This window comes from Stegodyphus dumicola, chromosome 10, assembly GCF_044657685.1.
Source record: "Stegodyphus dumicola isolate Sdum_Otavi_A_Nest chromosome 10, ASM4465768v1".
NCBI lineage: Eukaryota > Metazoa > Arthropoda > Arachnida > Araneae > Eresidae > Stegodyphus > Stegodyphus dumicola.
In genome coordinates this window covers 173821594-173845992 of record NC_140777.1, presented here as the reverse complement: position 1 = coordinate 173845992, position 24399 = coordinate 173821594, and the positions used below count along the sequence as shown (strand labels likewise).

Genomic DNA, 24399 nt, shown 5'->3' with positions numbered 1-24399 from the left:
TCAAGAAAAAAAATGCACATGAAAAAAGGCTTATTAATTTGGCCTGTGCAGAAGATGTGTTGCTTTTTTCTTTCTTAATATATATAAATATATATAAGTATTTATTAGGTACTCAAATTTAGCCAACAAAGCCACATGCAGAACATTATATATGTATTAGAAGATTCCTAAATAATAATAAATAATTTGATTGAACTTTTTCTAAAATGCATTACGTTTTTGTGTGATATTTGATTTTTAAGAAATGTAGCATGTTGAATAAATTGATAGTAAAAATCTCAAATGTATTGTATTTTTGAAAAGGTTAATATGAAGTTTTATTAAATTATTTTGTTTATCTATTAAAATCTGGAATTCTTTCCCAATTTCAAAAGAAGGATGTGTGAAGGATTAATGTGTAACAAATAGATTTTTTGAAAAATTGTCATTAGCATAACATGAGGAGTGTAAAATGGGAAGATCTTTATAATGTAATATAATGCAGTTGATAATCATCTGAAAAAGAGCCCATGAATGGTAAGACTGCTGAACACTGATAGTTAGGTTTATATCCTAACTATATATTTGGACACCTTTTGCTTAGCTTATCTGGTCTGATGATCTGTATAAAATGGTAAATGAAAAACAAAGTATTTGTATCCAGTATTAAGTCTGATCTGCAAACAAGAGTACTGTGGCTGTGGAAACCGACATGCCAGTGAAATATATGTGTCATGTAGATATTACACAAAATACATCAGCTAGAGTACTCTTATCAAGCAGTATGGGGACAGGTACCATATAACCAAATATGTACATATCAAACATTTGTAATTATGTATTTTAAAATTATAGGCTTCCAATACAATTATAATTTATATTTCTGTAATACTTATGAGTCTTCTCTGAAACATACTTATTTTGCTTAAATCTACTTCCAAAGTACTTTATTTTGATACAACCCATGGTTTAGAAAAATTAATGTTTCTGACATTCAAGAGCAGTTAAAAGTCATACTTAACTGACAAAAACATATAAAAGTAAAGTAAGGCAAAAATAGCAGCTTAACATAAAATCTTGTGTCAGTTTTAAGAAATAACTGACGTAGGTCCCTCTTCTTCAATAAAAATGAAAAAAGGTTTTTATTGCTGGCCTTTTGAAGAACAGATATCAGATAACACTCAAAATTAATAAGAATTATACAAATTCTGCATCATTCTAAGCCTTCTTGATTTATTTTAATCTTGAAATTCATGACCTGACAAATTTTGTGACAACTATATATTTTTGAGAACCTGGGACCACAGGTGGATTTGTTCGAACAGCATTCCAAGTTCTTCGATTACATGCTAAAAATGACTCTGCATGAAAAATTTACAAATTAAATTCGTCAAAAACTTTAGAAAGTGAAATCTAATGCACTCAGTAAATTTGTTTTTTCTGTGTGAGGAAATCAGCTTTTTCATTACCATCAGTTCTACAATGGAAATGAGCCTGCTTGGCAATTAGTCTGAGTTGAAAGTGTCTTGAAATTTCTAAAGATGTCTGCAAATATAGCTTTGATATATATACAAGTGAAATCTATTTAGCCTATTCTTAGTATCAGTAATATTAGGTGTTCAACATTAAATGGGGTAAAAAAGCCCATTATGATATCTTCAGTGATGAGATGTACAAAGTTTGCACGCGTCCTTTGCTCAATTTGTCCTTAGTTCTTTTTGTTTGCTTATTACTAATTCCAGGGAAAAACGTCTTGCATGTTGTAACCGTACTTTAACATACGTTAAATTTTACATTAAAACATGAAATATAAATAAATTATTTTAGGATTTCCATCGGGATGGTTTTAACATGAAAACTGCATAATGGAATTCCTAATAGTGTAAAGGAAGGTATAGTTATTATAAAGACTATTAGTATTAATAGAGGTGAAGCTAAGCAGGCTTTAAGCTTAACGAAAAGTGTTTCCACAATAAGACCTTTGACTCACATGAAGTTTTAGATTTAAAGAGAATGCTAAATGGGGAAACCTTTAGCAAAATAGAAAATTTTTGAAAAATCTCTGCTGGTTCTTAAAACCTTACAAATGATCAACTGATGTGAGAAGAAAAGTGAGGGGCAACTTCTGGCACAAATTGTGCACATCATAAAATTTATTTGCTATTTTATGTAATTTCCATGATATTTCTTATTTAATTTTTTTTTCATGCACAGTTACTATTTGTTTTCCGTTTTTGTAAAAATTAAAACATTTAAAAATTAAACATAATTTGGTATTTTGAATTTTATAAAATAAAGTGTGTGCTCTTTGTTAATATTTTAATAGCTCACCACTAGATATTTTAATCAAAATTTTATCTAGGTTGATAAATTACAATTTAATATATATTGCTCAAAATATCAGATTATGTAGCATAATATGAATATTTTTTAATAAATTTTTAAACTCTGTAAATTTTCTTTTTTAATACTATATTTTAAAATATTTTTTGCGCATGGATCATATGGATAATCACAAAATTTAACTTGAAGTTCAAAATTTCAAGTGTTTGTTTTCTATGTATAAGTAAGTTGTTTTTATCAATTTAACACTTCATCAGTCATTTCTTAACATATTAAATATAGCATTGGTCCCTAGGAACCAACCTTAAACCAAGCAAAATAGAATTGTTATTTAACATGTTAGATATTAGGAAAACATAACATTAATGTAAACCATTGTAAAACAACAAATGATTATTACTAATTATTGTAACTAAATGCACACTTATACTCAGATACCACCCATTTGTCTTAAAGTCGTTTTTGACTCTTATACAACACTGATATAATAAACTGAATGATGTTAATTTATTAAATCTGCTTGGAGAATAACAATTATAAACAGAGTCCTTTGTGTGCAGTTATTCTGCTGCTAAGAACAATTATTCCAGATGAAAAAAAAAAGTTTCCCAATCAGTTTCAATATAAAGAATAAATTATGATATATCATGTAATGATAACTTCATCCGAAGATTCTGGAGCAGACTACGGTGAGAAACTTTCTATAAAATGGTCACAAAATTTTCACACTGAGAAAAATTATTACTATCTTCCATAATTAGTATTCATCAGCAGTCGAGTGGATAAGACTAAGAAGCACTAATAGTTTGAACACTGGTGGACAGGCTAGCTGCATGGGATATTTCTCTTGTGCCGCATGAACAGAAGTCATATTCTTTTAAACATATACTTCATGAAAGTCTTCTACCCTTAAGAAGATACTGTTTTCCTCCTTTGCAATAATGAATTAAATAAATTACTACCATTGATACAGAACTTTTTAAAAAAAAGAAAGAAAACACTTATACAATCTCTTACCAATTGAAATATTTTTATGCGTGCTCTAATATGCATAATACAGAATTGTGAAAATTCACCACAATTCCACAATCAGAAATGATAGCAAATTATAGGAACATAGGCAGCAGATGTGTAGACTACAATATACAATTTGTTGCTCTTTACAAAATAAAAATTAGAGGCATCCAATGGTGATAGCTGTTGTTGGAATATTTTATTTGTACAGAAAAAGAAAATGCTTTGGATTTCAAGAAAACTTATACAGAATTTCTGCTAGGGATTAATACATGACATCTGAAATCATAAGCAAGTGGAATTAAAATTGCAGCTTAAAGACTGTGTGATTTCCTAAAATATAATTACAAACTCTGGAGACTAATGAAGGTGATAAATTACTGCATATTACTCAGAAAAGTCTTGGCAATGAAAGAAAAGAATGTACATAGTAACACATACAGTGTAATATAAAGTGTAAAATACCCCACAGATTCATAATGAATAAAAATTACTTGATTGTGCTAATGTTCCAAGACTTTAAAAATTACATCTTTATTTTTACATAACACAATGAAATGAAACAGAATTATTTCGATGGAGAATAATGCATAAACAAGTTTCATGTTAATTTTTTCAATTATTATTTTTCTTTTGGGAGTTACTGGGTTACCTGGGTTATTTTATGAATTATCCCACATCAGCATTTTAATATACAGATTCTCTGAATAATCATTGTATTTTCTATATTTCAGTAGGAGCTTTTGTTAATGTGATTTTTGCCTACGGAAAAATATACAAAAGAGAAATTTCTAAAAGTTTTAAAAGTAGTTTAAAAAAAAAAAAAAAGCCACATTCTTAAAATATTTTTCTTTATTGAATTTCACGATGTTTAGAGTACGTGAAATAATGTGAACCTAGATATCAACAAGCATTTTCAAATACACAAAGAGTCCAGAAATTTCACAGTAAGTAATTTTTATCAATTATTATTTTCACCCTTTATTTAAAAGTAAAGAAAAATTATTGGGTATCGAGTTAACGCCAATTAAGTGGAATATAAAGTTGTATTTGTTTTCGAAATTGAGATTTACATACTTCACTTATCGCTTCTACAGTAAATTAAATATTAAATCATATCAGGGCAACACAAAATAACCAAAACAAATGAACTACTTCTACCCAAGAAATACGAACAAGTTACCATAACATTAACAACTGCTTTCTTGTATACCAGTTTTGCACAAAAATTGAGTTTGGCGATCGGAAAATGACGCCAAAAGTTCCTGGCGCAACGGTTGTCTCTGATTGGTTGAATTTCTCCAGTTCCCGGCGGGTTTTAGCCGCCCGTGTAGGTAAGGGCCCTGACCAAAACTACCGATCAGAATTTGGGGCACTCGGACAGCGACGTTCCTTGTTCAGTCGGTCGAATACTGACCCAGAGAAATGTTTCATATGGTTTTTTAAGGCAGTGATGAATAAAGTACCCTTCACGCTTTCCCCAAAGCCCTTCAGCTAATATTTTGTATAATAATGGAAGAATAATTTTGTTTACTAATGCAATTTAAGAATCTCAATTGAAATTCATTATTTTATGAAATCTATACACACAATGTCTCCCAGATTTATTTGTACATGTTTTAAAAGTAAGACAAAAAGCCAATAAATTAACATTTTTATTAATACATTAAATAAATTAAAAAATAATAATAATAATTAAATATTTTTAACACAGATTTAAAGTTTTCATTCACTTAGTTAAAAATATGATAGATCTTTTCAGTTGTTATAAATTTAATTAAAATGTTAAAAAAGAAATAACATTTAAAATTAAGGTGCAAAATCTTTCATAAAGAAAAGTACATAGAAGAACCTACCTATCATTTTCAATTTGACAGTGACAATCATAGCTACTTATAACAAATATTGGCAATACTTTCCAATATAATTCTTAGAATGTATATTTTATTCTTGTACCTAATATATGACTATCAGCGCTTTACTGGAATTAAGCCTGGTGAATTACAGGTTCATTTTAGCTCTTGATTGCTCATTATAAAAAAGCAAGATTTGAATTGTTCTGCCAAATGAAATACTTCAATCTTGCTTTTATTTGTAAACTTCTATATAACCTCATATTAAAATAGATTTCCTGCCATATTTAACAAGTAGAATTAAATTCTGTCTCTCTAGCTCTGTATCGAGTGATGGGATTCAACTGACTTGACATAATCGATTTCTAAAATATGTTTAGATTGGAAAACCTATTGTTAATTATGAAATGTAGTATTTATTTAGGCATTTTATCATTATTCAGTAATTAATTTTATTATGCTTATTTAAACAGAATCAGTTCCTTAAAATTTTAACTCCCACCACTGCATCCAACAAAATCACACATCATTCAGATTCTGTGAAATATTTTATGCCTTTCATATATTACACTTTCTAATTTAAAAATAAGATAATTTTTTTGAAAAGTACTAAAATTATATTTATTTTAAATAAATAAATTTCATTTTAAAATATAAATAAATTATAAAAAATATTTTATTATTATAATATGAATAAAAATAATACAACATATATTTAATTTTATTTTAAAATACGATATTTCATTTTTCTTGAAGAATATCTTCAATATATCATGCTAACAGATGTAAGCTCTTTTGTATGCAAGATCCTTTTTACTCTTATTAAACAACTTAAAAAAATTTAGGACTATCCTAGAACTGAGATTATTATATAAATACACCTTTGTTATTTTCATTTCATTTATACATTTCACTTACTTATATGTTAATTTTATGTCAATATTTCTCTTTTATTCACTAGTTTGGATAGTCTTCCATATGGCTGTTACATTCTTCCTTTTAGAACTTAATCCCTAAAAATTTCACCTAATTTTCAAGATTCTATCAGGTTATCAATATATAACATAATGAAAGTCTGTTCAGCAGATACAGCATATGCTTCCCTAGGACAGAATGGTTGCTCTTTCCATTGTATGCCTCAATGGTAGTAGTTTTCAAACTCTCAGAACTCTTAGAATTATAAGGTTTTTTTCTGGGAACCGTCTCCTGCGCTTAGAAAAATAAATCTTAAAATATTATTTAAAATAGATTAATAGTATAAGTACTTGTAAAGACAATTAAAGAAAAGTACTGGATGTTTTATTAAAAGATTTTAGCGTAAAATTAATGTAATTTACTCATTAATAGTATTATCTTGTGCTCCAAGTGTCACCTACTGGTTATAAATTAAGGAAAAATCACAAACATCACAATTACTGAAAAAGTTACGTGTAGAATTTTATGAAACTTACCCACAATATACAACACATAGTAAGGTATCAAATAACATAAAAGGAAATTACCAGACAATTATGGTAGTATAGAAATTAGCACATGTATAAAATGAATAAATCGAAGATGTCAGTTTGCTATAGTAAAAGTACTTTCAATATGGAATATAATCGCCTCTAGAAACAATACAGCACATTCAGCGATGTGTGATGCTTTCAATTATGCGGTCTATCAGTTCCATAGGAAGTGAGAGCAATTGTTCTTGCAAAGCAGTTGCAAGCGCGGCAAGGCTCTAAGGGGGCGGATTGAGAGCAGCTAGACGTCTCCCTAAAGCATACCAAACGTGCTCTATAGGATTCAAGTCCGGGGATCGAGTTGGCCACTCCATGCGCATAATTGTTTCCTGTTGAAGATAATTATATACGATGCGAGCCCTGTTTGGTCTTGCATTGTCGTCCTGTAACAGGAAAGCATCGCCTATTGCCCAGGCATATGGGCGCACATAAGCATCAAGGATGTCATCTATAAACATGAGCATTCACAGTTCCCCTTGGAAAAACATGGAGGTCTGTGCATCCACCAAAGAGATGCCACCCCAAACACAGACACTGCCTCTTCCGTATGCATCTCTTTCACTGATGTTTGACGGATGATAATGGGTTCCAGGTTCTCTCCATATCAAATAACGCCTACTATTGCATTCTAGACTAAACCTTAAACCTGGACTCATCCATAAAGAGAATAGCCCTCCATTGCTCAGGCGTCCAGTGAACATGTTATCGTGCCCACTGCAAGTGCTCCCTCTTATGGCATGACTTGAGCGGCATGCAAATGGTTGCTCGCCTCGCATACAGACCACTTTCATGAAGCTTTCTATGCACAGTTGACGTTGACACCAACCTTCCAGTAGCTGCAGCAAGGGAGGATCTAAGAAGAGTCAGAATAGTGGTTCTATTCCTGAGTGCACATAATGTCAAATATCGGTCATCGGCGCTCGTCGTAGCAGTTGGCCGTCCTTGGCTGAAAATCTTAGGTACCGAATCTGTGATTTGAAATTGCCTCCAAAGTCTATGAACGACAGAAGGACTCACATTTAGCCATCTGGCCACTTCTGTTTGACTTTGTCCTGCCTCTAGACTCCCAATGGCTTTCTATCGTAGTTCTGCAGGCAAATGAACCTGGAGATCATTGTTACGATTTGGCTATCTCAGATTTCTGAAGTCACTATCACAGTGAAATATGTCAGCTTGCTTTCAAACATGGACTTTTAAGCTCCTCGCAGATGACGCATTCCGAGTGCAGCGCCACTAATTTGCATATTGGAGTTTTACTCAGCTACTCTTACTTGGCAACATATTCAAATTTTACATGGTTTGGCTTATTTTTGAGGGAGTTATCGCTATTTTTGTGATTTTTCTTTAATTTATGATAACCAGTATATTTAGTGAATGCAGTGGCTTGCATTTGCTTACAAAAATTGTCAAGATTACACAAAGTCTAGCTCTAAATATGTTATCTGCAGTCGCATTTCATTTTCTGCATATAATTTGTTTCTACATTTTGTTTTTGTTGCTATATTATGTTCAGAAAGATATTTCACTTAAATATGTTGTTCTGAATGACATTAAAATGCTTATAGCTGTGTGAGAAACTTCTAGGTATTCTGCACGAATCAGCAACCAAAAAGTCTTGATCTTGTCAGGGAATATTCTTATAGTTTTCTTCAATTGAAAAAGATGCTCCATTATGAAATTATTAATACTGTCATCAAAGTAATTCGTTTTCCATTAGAAAACTGTTTAATTTTGCACATCATTCTCTTTCACATAAGTCAAATTTTTATTTAGACTTGTGATATCCCAGAATTCCATGGAACACAATTTGAAGACCACTGCTCTATGGTATATGTAGAGATATGTTTTATAAACACATTTCTGTTAACAAGAAGAGATCGATAATAGTGTTTTTTTAAAAATGTTTATGTATAAAACTTGCTTTCCTCGATACATACACAGTATAGGAATTAAATCAGATGAGATATTTTTTTATATCTATAATGATGATTGAAAACTATGCTGCATTTTGAAAAATCAAACCTCATTAAATATCAATGGTACAACTTATTTTTCTCGGTGTAAAAAAAAATTTATTCCAAACACATTGTACAACCTGACAATGTATTTTCTCACCCTTAAACAAGTGTAAATCTGTCTCTTGTTATCAATTTATTCATGATTATAATACATACAAAAAATATACAGCTGTTAGTTTAAAACATTTTTACAAGTATTAACCTATTATGTATTTAAATCCTTTCAATAACATGGCCCACCTCTCTATTTTTATATAACTACCCAAACATATAGCTGTTTTACTGTAAAAGTAAGACTTATGAAAAGATTTACTTTCAGACTTATTATTTATGTTGCTTAAAAGTGGAAGTGCCAGTTTTCCTCCATTGTTTTAAATAAAACCTAGCAAGAACTAATTGTTATAAAACAATTAATAGATACTTACTCCATAGAGGTGAAAATTATTCCTTTAAACTCACTAAAAAATGTATATAAATCATTTATAATTAATTATTTGAAATACATTAGATATTAAATCCTTGTATAATGTGTTTCACATCCACACAAAAATAATTAAGTGTGAAATTTGAGATCTGATAATTATGTCCAATTGCTTATAATGTGTCTTAAGCATGCTGATTAAAGTCATTTTTAAATGAGATACTTTCTGCAAAAGACTTTATTGAGAAGATATGCACAAATAAACTTCAGTTATTGCAAAACAATATAAAAATTTGGTAATCTCAGAACAGATTTTAAGAGTAGCCCATTTTGTTTAATATTTACCCCTTAAATGAATATATTAATTTTCAATGCACATTACATATGTGCCACCCAGACAGTATAGTGATTACGGGAGCATACTGCGGTACCAAAGGGCCAGGGTTTGAATTCCAGAGAAGGCATGGATGTTTAAAAATGTATAGTGTCTTTGTGGCATGGAGACCATCTAAATAGTCAAAAGTCCTCTCGTATGGTTTTGTGGTAAGGAGAGGGATGGGAGACCTTCAGACCACCCCTAGGGTGCTCTCCCTTAAAATTTGGGTGAAAGTAAAAGTCTAACCTCCTTGAGGCATTCTTCCATGATATTCACAGGCGAGACAACAACAACAAGTTACATATGTACATAAGTAGATATGACAATGAGACACAATATATTTTTCAGATGCAGTCACTTCATCCATATGAATTAGTAAATACCTTCAACCTGGTCACCATATTCCTCAGTCCATGCAACCATTAGGTCATGATCCAATGATGATGCTATATATAATGATCTGCATAAATTGAATCATGTTGGCTATTTTTGATAAAAATCTTTAAGACCTTTTAGTTTGACATCACAGTCCTTCACCATCTCCAAGCCTAAAGTCGCAGGATGTGATATCAGATCGCAAATGAAAATAGAAAGAGAAAATATTTTATAATATCAATATTATATGTATTAACAAAATTTGAAACAGCAACTTGCACGACATAAAATAATAGCATTCATTTTCTCTTTGTGTTGCCATTTATGCAGAGTGGCAAGACTTTCGTAACCCAGATTATATTTGCTAGTCATGGGTTACCTCATTCTTTTTCAATTTTTCAGAAGTAAACAGAATTCCTATCATTTTAATTGCACCATTGGATAAGAAACTGAGCTTCAAAATGATAGTGTTTGTATATTTTGTTTGACTGCTGCAATACTCTCACCGTGCATCAGCTTGTTCTCAGTTTGAATGTTTATTATTCCATTAAAAGTTCTAAAATATGTTAATGTTCCTCCCTCCCCAGACAATTCTTTAAATCTGAGATGGTGTAGGATAAGTGATTATAAGAATATCCCCCCAACTAAAAAATGTAGTTACTTTCTGAAATATCCTCATTTCAGAATACAGAGCCATTTATCACTGAGCCTGTATACATCAGTGACAAAGAGTTTTGTAGAAGCCATCGAATTCTGTAGTTTCAATTAATTTTTTATTACTGTCATTACCTTCATAGCATTATAAACAAATGTGTCTAGTGTAATATAAATGTCTTCATAGCAGTAAAAGATAATTTTTTTTCCCACTTTTCCTAGCAAGATATGATTGGTTTTTGAAAACACATTAATTCATGTAATTTCATCCAATAGCAACATATAATACTTTTCTTCATCAAGAAATTTTGTTGGTTCAAATGGCTGAAAGCTTTTATAATAAGACCACAACCAAACTCAAATTTTTCCTTATTTCCAAAACTTAGTAAAACAGATTTTCTTTATATGTGAAATCCTTCCAATATTAAATCAAACTACATTGAATACATCCAAACACCATTTTTAAAGTTTATTCCCATTTCCTCTCAAATATAAAAATAATAATAATAATAAAAAAAAAAAAAAGCAGTAAATCTATATCTATTATATCTACATACATTGCAATGCTGCTTGTACAGAAATATCTCCACAGCTTAAACCTTATGTCTACTGTCTATCTTACTCTACTTATTTTTTCTTCACTCCTTAAACATGCAACTTGAAATTACTTGTTGCTACAACAGCAACTTGCAAGACAAATTCTTTATCTCATATTCTGTGGCCCAATCAATAATGCTGTGCTGGCAACATAACAGATTAATTTTGTTAATTTCTAAGTAATAATACTGCTGCAAAGTCTTAAAGAAATTTAGTTCTATTGTATATCAAGTAAGTTAATTTCATTTCATAATGGACTTGTCTGAACTCGCACGATCACAAAGAATAAGACCTCAGTACGAGCAGCTAACTAGTCGGTGATGTCATGATCAGAAAATCAGAAATGATGAATAACTAAATAAGTGTGAATTATTTTTTTCCTCCAAATGACCACACATTTGCTCATCAAGAAATGCAAGTAATTAAAATAAAATGTAAAAATAAATGTTAAATAATAATGGCAAAATGTTACACAAAATTGCTTATGTATTATGTTTATATACTAATACAGGTATCTATGCCTATATATTACTTAATATTCATAGTTTTACTTCTTGAAGCTCAATAATCTCACTGTTTGATTTAGATGCTTTTGAGTAAATTCACTGATTCATTTAGGAAAAGATAATCTTTTAAAAGAAGAATTTGACACATTTGCTTTTGTTTGAGAGAAAATTAAACTATAAACTGCTGAAAACTCTAATCGAATCTGAAAGTAGAGTACTTCAAAAAGCTCAAAGTAACTATTACTAGAAATAAAATATAGAAGTATTAATCATTATGACATAAAAATTCTATTTTCCTTATTTAGAGAGATGATTTTAAGCAGCTAAAAGTAGGATGCACAACACTATTAAACACATAAAGAGTACAATGTAAAAGCACAAATATGTTATTCTCCTAAAAATTAGTTACATTATTAAAAATATTTCTTGTAGAATAGTTTTTGTAGTTAGTTGTTTTCTTGTAGAACAGTTCTTTGGATCACTTACATGAAGATATACAGAGCTATTTATCTTTAAATACTCATAATCTGACAAAAGATTTCAGGAAAAGTTTTTAAAATATTTCTTGCAGAATAGTGCACCAGCGTTCGTACACATTTCTGCACATGGAAATTAAGTACTTTTAAGGACCATTAATGAAAAAATTAAGGACCTATGAGCAAATAGCAAATTTATAAATTCAATTTAAAATATTATCTATGCCTGAACTTCACTTTTGTAGTACCATCCAAAAAATAAAATATATCCGTAAGTAGGCTACATTATTATTAAACATAACTTAGTTAACATTAATTATTAATAAGTTTGAGAATAAAATACACTTTCTGAAATTTATCAAATATCATTACATATTTTACACTTATAATAGTTCAGCATATTTGAAAGAAAATAAGTGACATTTTATTTGCGTTTTACTAATAGTTTCATACTGATTTTTTTAATGTCTCATTTTGTCACATACTTGCTCAATCTGGAGGTTTTGTAAATAAGAGGTAGATTTTATGTCAAGCGGGATAGGTTAAAATGAGTAGTAAAATCATAATCAGAATGATTTATAACAAAAGACTGGCTGTTGTGACCACTGCTCCTTGCCTAGAGAGAGACCTGCTGATCAGAACAAAACTGAAAGACCTGATGTGGGCACAGTCGGCATGTTTTGAAAGTGAGTTGGGCTCTGTCTGATGCAGTTAGTGTCGTAGCTTCATGTAGAGTTCCAGGGGTTGTAACCCACTTAATATACTTTAAGGTTTCAATAAGCCACTAAAGCACCAGAGGTGATACTAAGTTGCTTTGTATTATTTCAGGTCTCGCTAGATATGAAGAATAAGTTTTATATGAATTTTTACATTTTTGTGTTTTATCTTGTACTATGATAAGGTTTAATGAAAGGCAACAATTCGCTTTAACATATGCAGAGATAATTTTTAAGGGTAAGCAGTTAGTTATAAATAATTAAATTAGGTAGTTAGATAACCTTAATCATTATGGATTTACATAACCACTATTAAATTTTACTTATTTAAGAATATTTGTTAAAAAGCCCTATGAAAATCACAATCTAATAAAATTTAACACTTTACAATACATGCAATTTATGCCATTGATTCTTAAATGATATTAGGATAATTAAAAGCTACAGAAGATTTATGTTTTATAGCAACAACCCTCAACAAAATATTTATGCGTCTTCTTAATTTGAAGTCTGCCCAGACATTTTGGCTAATTTATATAGATTTCCTTCTCTTTAAGCATCTTTTCTAAGAATAAGAAATTTCTCTCAATGTACAAACCATTGTTCTCACTAGTTTCTGCGTGCTTTATCTCCTAACTTGTCAACCTCTCCACAACGTACCTATGAGGGTTTACTTGATCTGGTAAAAGTTAAATAGTCCAAATCCCCCCGATAGACGTGAAACAGTGCTTAAATTGCGCCGGAGCCCGGCTCCGGTACTTCTCAATTTTTAAGATAAATTACAGTTTTACCCGGAGCGCACCGGAGCCCTAAATAAAATGAGCTCCGGTACTTCTTTTTATAACACTGAGCCACAATTTCAAGAAAAAAAAAAAAAAAAAAATTACAATTCCTAACGTTTTATTTTAACAATAAGCAAACCTTGCAATACTCTATTTCCCTAGAAATACGAACTCATGAGAACATAAGACATTCAAGTAAAGTCCCCTCACTCACTTGCGGAAAACTTTTCCTTTAAGAAGGGCAATAAATTTGGGGGAGTTTGTTTAGAAACGCCTAAATTTTTTGCCATGCCATTGTGTCTAGTGTATTGTTATCAATGCTTACAGTTAGTCATCTTCACAGGAAAGAAAATTTATGTTCTTAAATGTGGCGTTAAGTGACAGCAAGTACAATAAAAGTGAAATACTGAGATAAACTAAATTGCAAGCACGTCCTATACATCATCTTCCCCACAGTATCCACTAATGTAACCAAATATGGGGGGGGGAAGTGTAACCAGCAACTTTTTTACATTCATCCTTAGGAGTCAGATTCAGGACTCATTTTACCCCTGACACACATCTGATGGCTATAATTGATGGCTATAATTATATCAGCAGAGAGCCCCACGGTCAAACAGAACGTTCTCTCTCACCTAGATTCTCTCATTATATGTTTCCACCCACTCATACCCTCATTCTATTTTGCTTTGTTTTTAGCATTATCTTAATTTTCATCAGCTATACTTTAAGTATATTTAATTTTTGTGATGATAAAAATATTTTTTCCGCCTACGATCAGAGCTAAAATTGGACCGGCTCCGGTGCTTCTTAGTTTTTGTAATAAATCATAATTCTAGCCGGAGCTCTAAATAAGAAGCACTTCCTAAATGCCTAAATGAACTTCTTTTATGTAACTGAATAACGATTTCAGTAGAAATTTTATCTCGAAAATTTTATTTTTAACAATAAAATTATATTAAAAAACACTTATTAAATTTATCTCTTTACATTTAATTTAATTATTTAATCTTTAATTATCGAATTATTTCAATAAATAATAATTATCAAATAATTATTGATTAAATAACAATTTATAAATATTAACATTAATTAAATCAATTAAATATTAATTTAATTAAAACTAATTAAATATGAATAAAAATTAATTAAATAACTATTGATTAATTTGATAATAATTGACCATTTAATTTAAAAATTATTACTGAGTTTACTAGTCATTTCATTTATTTATTTATTCTTGTTCCTCTTTGCTGACGAGCTTCCATAGGGCTCCGGCACTTCTAATTTTAGAAATTAAGCCCTGCGAAGTAAATTATTGCTATGTCTGAAAGTAACTACATAGGTTTAAATAAGCCTCTTATTTAAAAAGAACTTAAAGGCATGTTCTTATGCTAACAAAATCAATTGCAACTTGTGGTGATGTTATTAAACAAGAACTGTCAAATCCAAACAAAAAATGTGGACCAGTGGTCAAAGACTATACAATTTAATTTTAATTTAAGCTGGCTCAGTAACTCTATTGTCATAATAAATTCAAATGTCAGCAGTGATAATGCAGAAAAAAAAATATAAATTATCAGAGCTGACAAGAACTAATGCTGCGAGCAAGCGGAGATTAAAAACAATTCTGCCTTGCGCACGAAAAACCTCAGTTTAAAAACTGTCTAAGTGATTTGCATTCTGAGGAGGAAATAGAAATGGGAAATTACAGTAAAGGCTGAAATTATAAAGAAGTGAGTAATTTACATAATAATAACTGTATATATATTTGAAGAATAATTTTCCTTCTATGTATTTGGTTTCTTTATTCAACACGCTTCCTTTTCATTTTAGAATTTCTGTTATTCTAAAAAAACTAGATGCATTTAGAATGTATAGAAAAAGCTGCTAATTTTATTTCTTTAGTAATATGAACATTGAGAAGAAATATGAAATATATATGGTAAAGGCCGGTTACAGAGCTGGTGTGGCAGAATTTTTAGAATTTAGTGACACACCGAGCAACAAAATCTAGAAATGGCAAAACTTTCAGAATTTAGAACAGGCACTGGAAGCAGAATTTTGAAAGGAACTAGTCAGCAAAATTTTGGATCTACAGAGATAAGTTTAATGTTCCATGTGATTGCACAAGGTGAGGCAATGCCTAACGTCAAACCTGTGTATGATGCATTAAGACATATTAGATTAATATTTTAAAACTGCCAGTTTCCAATTTCTTTATTAATCAAAAAATTCCTTTCTATAATGCCTGTCTATGTGATACTATTAGAAGCATTTTTAATATTTTCCATGCTTGTGTCTAGTGAAAAGTAGAGAAAATAAAGGGAAGATGAACACGTTAAGAAAAAGATTCTAGTATCAGAAGTAATTCAAATATGTTTTTCATTGTTCTTCCAGATGTTCTCCAAAAAGTAAGAACTTCATTGCAAACTTTCTGTAAAATACATCCATTACATGTTAATACCATAGAGATATCTTTCATTTTGTCACATTTTTCTAGAATCTGCTGGAATTGTGGGTCTATAAATCTTGTGTTCAAACCCTTCTAAACTTTCCAACTTGCATTCTTCTTTAAGTTGTAATGTCTAATGCCCCGAAGCAAAATTACCCATACTAGTTTTGTAACAGCAAACAGCCAGAAATATTAAAAAAAAAAAAAAACACAGGAAAATGTGCAAAATAAATTTTATAGAGGAAACTGATGCATGAGAATTCTGAATATTCTGAGACAATAACATGAGAAAACTCTTATCATGGGAAAATTAAAAAGAAGATATTTTTAATTAATTACATAGCTATTTTGCTTTTGCTAAGAACTGTTTTGTAAATTGTGCTTTATAGCATTATACCTTGTTTATTTTTCAGATTCAAAATATAATAAGTGATCAGATAAATAACTGATATAATAAGTAATAAGTGATATAATAAGTGATAAGTTTTCAGATATAATAAAGTGGCCAAAATAGAACTTTATAATATGACAACAAAAAATAAAAATGTTACATTTTAATGTTAATTTTTAAATATAATTTCAATATATTACCATTATTTTAATGAAGTTTATCAATGTTACAATGTTTGAAAAAAAAATCATAGAAAAGTTCCCAGGTCTTGGAATTAAAAATTTACTATAGAAAATGATCTTAAATTTTCATTTGTGAAAAATTTTTTTACTGCCATTTAAAATTAAAATATCAGGTTTGAAATGCAATGATTAAAAAGAGAATGATGGCAAAATAGTAAAAATCAGTTTTGTTTCATTTTATTTAATTATAAATTATGCAAATGCTATTAAGTTAACATTTCTGAAATTTACGTCTTTATGAAATATGAAACTGCATGCATTATCTCATAATGTCATTTCATTGGAAAAATTTCACCTACAAAATAAGTTCTTTCAAAAATTTGCTAAGAGAAAATTGCAGATCAGGTTTTTATTAATCATTCAGAAATCAATAATAATCAATAAAGAGAAAAAATTTGAGTTGAAGTCTCAACTTGTGCAGCAGGTCATACACAGTATTATGCTTTGGGGGACATACTCATGGGCAGCTGTTTGACCCTTAGTTGTGGTAGAATAGATCATGAAAGCTGCAGACCACCTGAACATATAACAGAGGATCAGTTGCCCCATTTACATGGCATCTGTCTTCCCAACTAGAAATGGAATCTTCCAGCAGGACAGTGCCCCATGTCACATTTTTTTTCTTTGAAATTTAATATGTTACTGGTCAACAAACTAAATGATTTAAAACCATGAAATGCAGTTATTCATCTCTTATTATTAGTTATTACCTAAACTTGTGAAATTACACTACCTAGACTCGTTAAAATACATTTATATATTTTTACCTTTTTATAACAACTCTTTTATGCAACTAATCACACAAGCAGCTATTCTAAAGAATTAATAACATGATGAAATGAAAATAAATATATTTATGTTACATGCAAATCTGTTTGAAGATACAGGCTGGAATAACTGGTCATCTTTCACTCCGAGAATATTTTTTTACTCAAAACTATCATGACATGAATACTAAAATTCGGCTATTAATGCAAAATTAGAAAAAGTTGAAATATGAAGCATCTGCAATACCTAATGATTTACTTTACAAGCAATCCAGCTGCACTTGTCGTTCATGTTTGGCATTAAATTCCCATGAATATTTCTTTAAATAATATACTTTTCAAACTATATAAATGTTTTCAAAAATCTGACTATACTTTAAAAACATATGTGTATGGTTTTAAAATATAATTATTTTTTAACTTATAATATTTAATACTTATAATAGTACATTTACAGCAATCCCTTGACTTTTGTAAATTTGCTATATGTGTGCAAAAGCAGCACCCGCTAGATACAAGGCCACGATGCGCTTTCTAGGATGAGGTGTGACGTCAATGTTAGTAGGGATTACATTTCACTTAAATCTCCCCATGATTTATTAGGCCCCTATTTTGCATAAGATGAGGAAAGCCCTTTTACCATCAGCCAAGAATGCTACAGGGGTTTAGTGATCGAATATTTCTTCAGGATTTTAGAAGGTTCTGTTGTGCAAGGAACATTCAGATGAATAGACAGTGGTATCAATAGGACAGGGCATCTAGCCATACTGCTCAAGAATTTCCAGCCATGCTGCAGGAAAACTGAAGGAAACATGTCACATGGTACTGACTTTCCATTCCTTCCCAAACTTACACCACCTGATGCCAACTTGTGGGGAATGTTAAAGGAGAGTGTGTTCAACTGTGAAGATCCACCAAGAACTGTGCCTGCAATAGGTGAGCAAATTAACTTCTTTTGCAGGAGTCTGCAAAAGTCTTTGTTTCAGAATATGTTTGAGAATCTGCGTGAACGATATGAACACTGTCTACAGCTAGTTGATGCACACTTTGAACGCTTACATTATGCATACTGTGGTAAATCAATATGCTAATAGTGTGTGTATGTTAATTTCTTTCAGGAGAAATAAACTCCCAGATGACAATAATGTAATTTTGTTTATCTTTTCATTTCGGTACTGTATATTTTGCCACATATTGCACATATGTAAGTTAAATATCTTAAAATTCTTTTTTTCATGTTTTCCCTACTGCAGATTAGATTAATTGTGCATTTTTCATTATGCAATATTGCTTTCTTATGCTGTCTTTAAAAGGAATTTAAATTGTAGTCTTTATTAAATATCATATCATATATTTTTATTTGATGAAATACAGTGTATGATTTAAAAAATATATATATTTATCATTTGGAGTTTGTAGACTGTTTTGAATAATTCTGAATTGATTGCAAATATAATTTCGATGCTTTTCTTCCTCTATTCAAACAATCCTTCCTCTTTGAATTGAAAAAAAGCATGTGTATAATATTTAAAGTATTTCGGTATAAACTGCTTAGAGTCGTAATGTATAATTTGAGTGCATCTTAAGGGCATTATATATTAGTAGTTTTGTTTGATAGTAATAATATAATGATAATTTTCTTTTTCATTTGTTGCGTTTAACATCTCAGTTTAGGAACTGTTACATTTCACATATTATTAAATCATGTAACCAAATTTACCTAAAGAGATCAAAGGTTTGCTATTTAGAATGCAAAATAATGAAATAATGTATAAATGAAAACTTATTTAAATTGTTGCGAGCTTAGTGTTATTTTTTCAAATATGAGTATTTACTATTATTATTATTAATTGGCAACGTAAGTCAAAAATAAGACATTATTTATACTTTTAAAAGATGTTTATTAATCAAGGCACAAATCATGGTAAGTATGATTACTACGAGCCTTGACTTGACTCATAAACGTCTGATTATTATATTTATCTTCAACTAATGATTTTATGTTGCTACATGATTCCAGGTAAAATATCTTCCTAATTTAAATGAGTTAGGATTATCTTTTTTTTTTAGGATTCATATCTATATCCTGCTTTCATGTCTTAAATCGACTTTCTGTTTAATTATTGCATAATGACAAAAATGTAATTTTGTTCACGACTTCCAGGAAGAAATTAAGTTAAATAGTTAAATTTTGATTCGTCAAGTGTGAAGTTTCTTTCGTTAACAAGAGTTTCTCAGTGATTAAATTTGATAAAATCACTAATGATAACTTTTAATGGAATTAAAAATTCTATTTATTCGTATCAAAAACATTCTAAAAATCTCATTTCTTCACATTCTAATGAAAACAAGGTATTTTCAGATTTATAAACGATGAGAATTAAGTATTAAAATTTATGTATAAATATAAATGGATATTTAAGGAGGCAAATATGCACATCCTTAAAGTTAATGAGGACGAAAGTATCCCTACTGCAGTGACATCATGAACTGCATGCAGGAGGCCTCGAGTTATGTTCTAGGGGCTGTTGGCAAAAGCCATAACATTCAAAATAAAACTTGCGAATTTGCATTATGGACTCCTTAAACAATTCTGAATATTTTTATAGCTTTATAGATTATATTGGAGTAAATATTGTTACATGACGCTTTCTTTATACATATATATATATATACAGTTATGCACAAAATTGCCTTTACTTACTGCATGAAATCATAGCCTTCTCAGAAACTGTTACCTATAATTTTATGAATTTTTGTGGAATTATACATAACATCATAAGACTTACATACAAAGGAAAACAATATAAGAACTGTATATGATAATACACTGCAAGCATGAAAAATAAAAATCGTAACAAAAAGTTACAAGGAAAGTTCAGAAAAAATATGAAAATTTATGAATTTATTATCAAATATGACCTCCCCTAACTTGTAAACATACATCACAACATGTTTTCAAGCTGGCAATAATACTGTTAACCACAATATGGGGAATTAAATTCTACTCCTCCAGTTATGCAGTCTGCAGGACATTTACATCTCCATGGGAAGGATGCCACCATTCAAGTGCTTTTTCAAGGTAGTCCCATAAGTTCGCTATTGGGTTAAGATCAGGAGATTTTGCTGGGCACAGTATTCACTCAATGTCTTCACTTTCAGGGAATTTGTGAACGAGGTCTGCTTGATGTGGACAAGTATTATCATTTATAAACAAAAAGTTAGATCCACATGCACCTCTGAAAAGTCATACAGAAGGTTCTAAGATCTCAACTCTGGTCTAGTCTCTGCCTAGGCACAGATTTGCTATTGAAAACGTCTAGGGGTGTACATCCATCGATCATTATTCTCTCTTTATCATCAGCTCTGCATTGCCAAAATGGTCATGTTTCTTTAAGTTTGGAAGAAGATTTCACTTTCTGACTCTTTACAGATTTTCCCATGCCCAGAATCAGATGCTGAATTAAACCTCAACTCATCAATACAGAGGGCATGGGATTGTTGGTATTCACTCCAGTTCTGATGTTCTTTGCACCAATTAAAATGGCCTCTCTTTTGCTGTGAAGACAATAAAACACATACTCTCAGCTTTCCTGGAATAATGGCATTTTTCATTAAATCTTTTGTATTCAGTTTTCATTGGTACCTTAGTTTCAGTAGCAGCTGCAGGTTCTGAACTTAAAATGCCCAACAGTAAAATTCCTGTTCCAACATGCAATTATTGCCAAATGCTGATCTTGAGGAGCAGTTGTTTGTTTATAACATTGTCCAAGCCTCCTTTCAACAGTTTGAGTTCTGAAATTGTTTTCATAGCTTAGAGAGTGTCTGTCTGGAAATATCCACAAATAACATTGCTTCCATGATTGTCTGCCCAGCTTCTAAACTTGGCCCCTCACTTTACAGATTCTTCCAAATAATATTTTCGAACCATAACAAACTGTTTTGAGTCTTTACAAACTAAAATCAAAGGCTGTATTGGAGAAATTCAATTAGACATTCATTTTGTGCAAAGCACTTGATTTGCTCTCAAATGATATTGTGACAAAATTGATTGCCATCAAATGTTCAAGAAAGATGTTTAATATTTGCATTCATCAGCAGATCAGTTTAAAATTAATCAAACAGAATCAAAAACCTAACAATAAAAAAATCTACTTATTTAAGAGAAACTTAATTGCTGCTATCCAAATGGGATCTAAAATCAAGGTAACTACAAAATTGAGGTGCAGTGAGGAATCTGGGGAGGTAAAACAGGCACATCACGTTCAACATGGGATCAAAATCATTTCCACAGATATAACATCTTGATTTACATATCAGAAATCATTCGCTCACTTTTGATTGGATGGTACAAATTATACTCGTCTTCCACACATTCTCTGCCTAACTGGATTACACCAATTGAATATTTATTGGAATATCATTGTTTTGGTTTTTGCATATACCAAATTTTGGCGTAAATGTGTGATGTGTGTAATACAGTCAAAAGTCGTTAATTCGGACACCCATAATCCGGACCTCAAAGCTACAAACTTTCTGCGCATGCGCCATGTTGACGCATGCGCGTAAGACTTTTACGGCTGCGAATATGCGTGTGCAAATGCGCGTAATACGTTTACGCTTGCGAGTTTAATGTATAACGGAGGGTATAAGCTAAGTTAAAATTATCTAATTCAGTTAATGTTGCAGATTGCGTTGTTCCTGAATCTTCGAAATTGATCCGGCTTATTATTTTTTGCAGACTGTTAGAGCAATTATAAAAGTAAGCTTGAACTTTCGATTATGTCAAATAGAATTTCCGATATATATTTACTAATATGTAAAGGATCTACAAAGGGAAAGTATGTTTAGAAGTCCATTAAACAAAAAGTGGAATTGCTGCAAAAAAATGGATAAAGGCATATCCTTCGTTTCTCAAACCATTCCGAAATCTGTTTATCAATCTCACGCTGCTTGGCGGCCCGGGGGGGGGACGCCGAAACGCCGCGGCGCGCAATGAATTGGAAGTTAATCTGTCAGCACTATCCTTATCTTCAGGGCAGATGTTTTCATTTTATTTGGCTTATAATTCCTTACTAAATGTAGTGTTTTATCTCGGTGTACTCTGTCTTTGATATAATTTAAATCAAATTCCTCGTCATTATAATTCGCTTCCGATAAAGAAGAAAGTGATACAGAGGTTATTGAAAAGGAAAAACTTTCGATTGATAATTATAGCAATTATATCACTTTAACAGCGGAATTTTGTACATGAAGAAGAAATTATGTCTGTTTATAGAATTAAAGATAAAGTATTATCACATTAAACGAAGCAACTTAAACAGCTTACATTGAAAGAAATGTTTAATAAAGTAAACAAATAAATATTAAGCTTTTTTTTTTTTTTTGTAAATTTTGATACCCTTTAGATCATAATTGTTCTTTATTTCATAAATTACGGTTTCATATTTTCAATTTTATAATTTCTGCATGCCATCTTACCAGATTTAAACTGATCTATAATCCGGAATTGCCGAAGTCCCGACGAGTCCGGATTAACGACTTTTGACTGTATATACATAAACACACTCATGCATACATATAATATATATTGTACTTTCTGATGAAGTTACTCCTACGCAAATTACAAACGCATTACTATTTACATAAAATTTGAGTTACTTAATCGTTAAGGGATGTATTACATAACTTTAGAAATTTATTGTACTAGCATAAAGACCACCTAATAGTTCGAATGAAACCTTTTGCTCTGCCAGTAAATGTTACATAAGACAACATACAGAAGGAAACTATCAAGGAAGCAATTAAAATATGCAGAAAAATTATCTGGGAGTATTAGAGATGAATTCCTTATTTTTGGAAAACAAATTAACTTCATTATTTTTAGATTAAATATAATTTTTCACTGTTAAAATTTTTATAAAACTCTGATTCATTTAGTTGGATATATAAATACAAGTTATTAAATTTTTGAGAACTTCTAACTACAGCATATTTAACAAATTCTAATGTTACTTCCTAGAAAATTTACTTTTTTATACATTCATAAGAGTTTTTGTTAATCTCATTTATTAACCCTTTCGCGATGGCGCACCTTTGTTTAAGATGCTCGTGTGGGATGGAAGGGAATCGAAGGCAGTCACCTTACAGGACGGAGGTTTCACATAGCTAAGCCTAATTTTATAAAAAAAAAAGTTTCATTTCTAGCATCGTAATTTTTGGTATCATTTTAGATTATTATTCCAGCTCTTAGATATATGTTAAAATTAGCCCTTAATAACCTTTTTTTCTTTATTTTACACGAAAATATACTTGAAAAATTGCTTGTCTTGTAAAATAATTTTCGGAAGCGCTATTCAAATTATTCCAAAGTTTTAATTGACAAAATCCATCAATAAAGTTTAAAATTAATAAAAGAACACAATAAAGACTATTTACAGTACGAAGTAACATAATTTAAAATGAAGACCGAGTGTGGTAAATTTCAAAGCATGAATAAGTATCACTTTCTAATTCTTTAGAAAATGGATCATCATGCTCATCTGTGTTAGTAAATGGTTCATTAACCATACGAGGATATTCTTCTTCTGATAAATAGCACCTTCCTGCCATAATAGGCTGGAGGTGAGGCTTTCCAAAATAAACAGAGAAGAAACGGAAATATATCTAAAGGCAATGCAAAACATAACAGAATTCCACATAGTAACCCTAAAAGACCACACATAGTAGAGGGAAAAAATAGAATAAAAAAAGGAATTGGATATAAATCAGACACACGAATGTTTATATTAGTCCACGGTGGTTTAAAGAGCCCACCTCTATTTACACTTCCCCCATCGCAACAGTTGATGAGTAAAATACCAAAGTCGGGCAGAATATATCAAACTCAAGGTCAGGAACCTAAAACTGTGTTCATTTCAAAAGTAATG

General features: G+C 30.5%; 1 protein-coding gene across 1 annotated transcript in view; it reads right to left on the bottom strand.

Annotated features, from left to right (window-relative positions):
- The window catches only part of LOC118185745 (poly [ADP-ribose] polymerase 1-like), an 84298-nt gene extending 79750 nt beyond the window's left edge, over window positions 1-4548 (bottom strand). The window contains exon 1 of the mRNA XM_035355647.2: window positions 4414-4548. The gene's annotated coding sequence lies outside the window, so the exon portion shown is untranslated. The remainder of the gene's footprint in view (window positions 1-4413) is intronic.
- Window positions 4549-24399: the final 19851 nt, after the last annotated feature.